Consider the following 3,011-nt stretch of genomic DNA (forward strand, 5'->3'; position numbering starts at 1 on the left):
GTGTAACGCAATGTGTACGCAATGTGTACCGCAATGTGTACCGCAATGTGTAACGCAATGTGTACCGCAATGTGTAACGCAATGTGTACCGCAATGTGTAACGCAATGTGTACCGCAATGTAACGCAATTTGTACCGCAATGTAACGCAATTTGTACCGCAATGTAACGCAATTTGTACCGCAATGTAACGCAATTTGTACCGCAATGTAACGCAATTTGTACCGCAATGTAACGCAATTTGTACCGCAATGTAACGCAATTTGTACCGCAATGTAACGCAATTTGTACCGCAATGTAACGCAATTTGTACCGCAATGTAACGCAATTTGTACCGCAATGTAACGCAATTTGTACCGCAATGTAACGCAATTTGTACCGCAATGTAACGCAATTTCTACCTTAACCTAACCCACGTTGTGCCTTAACCTAACCCACGTTGTGCCTTAACCTAACCCACGTTGTGCCTTAACCTAACCCACGTTGTGCCTTAACCTAACCCACGTTGTGCCTTAACCTAACCCACGTTGTGCCTTAACCTAACCCACGTTGTGCCTTAACCTAACCCACGTTGTGCCTTAACCTAACCCACGTTGTGCCTTAACCTAACCCACGTTGTGCCTTAACCTAACCCACGTTGTGCCTTAACCTAACCCACGTTGTGCCTTAACCTAACCCACGTTGTGCCTTAACCTAACCCACGTTGTGCCTTAACCTAACCCACGTTGTGCCTTAACCTAACCCACGTTGTGCCTTAACCTAACCCAAGTTGTGCCTTAACCTAACCCAAGTTGTGCCTTAACCTAACCCAAGTTGTGCCTTAACCTAACCCAAGTTGTGCCTTAACCTAACCCAAGTTGTGCCTTAACCTAACCCAAGTTGTGCCTTAACCTAACCCAAGTTGTGCCTTAACCTAACCCAAGTTGTGCCTTAACCTAACCCAAGTTGTGCCTTAACCTAACCCACGTTGTGCCTTAACCTAACCCAAGTTGTGCCTTAACCTAACCCACGTTGTGCCTTAACCTAACCCACGTTGTGCCTTAACCTAACCCACGTTGTGCCTTAACCTAACCCACGTTGTGCCTTAACCTAACCCACGTTGTGCCTTAACCTAACCCACGTTGTGCCTTAACCTAACCCACGTTGTGCCTTAACCTAACCCACGTTGTGCCTTAACCTAACCCACGTTGTGCCTTAACCTAACCCACGTTGTGCCTTAACCTAACCCACGTTGTGCCTTAACCTAACCCACGTTGTGCCTTAACCTAACCCACGTTGTGCCTTAACCTAACCCACGTTGTGCCTTAACCTAACCCACGTTGTGCCTTAACCTAACCCACGTTGTGCCTTAACCTAACCCACGTTGTGCCTTAACCTAACCCACGTTGTGCCTTAACCTAACCCAAGTTGTGCCTTAACCTAACCCAAGTTGTGCCTTAACCTAACCCAAGTTGTGCCTTAACCTAACCCACGTTGTGCCTTAACCTAACCCACGTTGTGCCTTAACCTAACCCACGTTGTGCCTTAACCTAACCCACGTTGTGCCTTAACCTAACCCACGTTGTGCCTTAACCTAACCCACGTTGTGCCTTAACCTAACCCACGTTGTGCCTTAACCTAACCCACGTTGTGCCTTAACCTAACCCACGTTGTGCCTTAACCTAACCCACGTTGTGCCTTAACCTAACCCACGTTGTGCCTTAACCTAACCCACGTTGTGCCTTAACCTAACCCACGTTGTGCCTTAACCTAACCCACGTTGTGCCTTAACCTAACCCACGTTGTGCTTAACCTAACCCAAGTTGTGCCTTAACCTAACCCACGTTGTGCCTTAACCTAACCCAAGTTGTGCCTTAACCTGCTCTGTAATTGGCATATGACACGTTACATTAATCCAGTGTTGTCTAACCACAACCCTCTGAATATAGTTCGCTACTCGCACCGCCCACCCTCTTGTGTATCGTTTCATGTTCAACACTTCGCAAGTGTTGCTTACTTTTTACATGCTCCCGCTGTACACTGTAATGTGGACGACTGCAGGATGTACATCGCCCCCACCCTCCCCCCTGCCTTCGCACGCTGGTCGTTCAGGTGCTTGCGTGTTCAATGCCCTTCGCAGCTGTTCACTGGCATTCGCATGTCGAAGCGCTCAGTCTACGTCGTGGTACGGCCTGTGTCCACTGTCCGCTGATGTCGTAAGCTTAACCCTCACATTGTACTGCACATAGGTCCGTATGTACTGCATGATACGCTGTGGCACATGTGTGACCGTACAACGACTGCGCCCAACAACAGCGAACCATACGGTCCAAATGTTGTGCACTCAGCCACGTGCCGTCTCCCCATAACAGCTACATTGCAGTGTGGTACGCCATAGAGACGTGTGGGATTAACGGACGCCCTGGATGGCGATCAGCATGAGCCGTCTGTTGATGTAGTGGCGCGTGTATTCAAACGTAGTCGTCTCTTCTCACACAGTGTGATAGCATGGTGCACCGCGTTCCACATCTGCGACATGGTACAGATGCTGGTTGACAGTCGGTCTCGTAATGGACATCGCATACGTAGGGGGCCACCTCCCACGTGTTCTCTAGTCGTGCACATTTTGTTGCGTGTATGTGGGCAGACGTAGTGTGTCGTGACACCTAACAGACAGGTATGCAATAATCGTTGCATTTGCAAACTGGGATGGACGTCTACGTTTGCTGGTGACGTTACGCAAATGAACAACTGGTAAACCCATTGTGGTGCGGTTGTTGTTGCTGGAGGTAAATCAGTAAGGGCAAATCTGTGTGTGAAGCGATACGCGGCGGTGGCTGGGTGGGACCGTCCCCGGCCGGTGAGGGGGGGCCGCCCGGCGTGCTGGCCGCGCGGTGCGTGGGCGCACGCGCTACAGCCGGCTGGTGGGGGCGCCCAGTGGCAGGCGCGCCGGCCGACGGACGCGGCAGGCGGCGCAGCTGCGCGCCGGGGCACCCTGCGCGCGGCGCCGGGCGGCCAAAGTGGGTCCTCGCGG

Source organism: Schistocerca cancellata, unplaced genomic scaffold, assembly GCF_023864275.1.
Source record: "Schistocerca cancellata isolate TAMUIC-IGC-003103 unplaced genomic scaffold, iqSchCanc2.1 HiC_scaffold_77, whole genome shotgun sequence".
Taxonomy (NCBI): domain Eukaryota; kingdom Metazoa; phylum Arthropoda; class Insecta; order Orthoptera; family Acrididae; genus Schistocerca; species Schistocerca cancellata.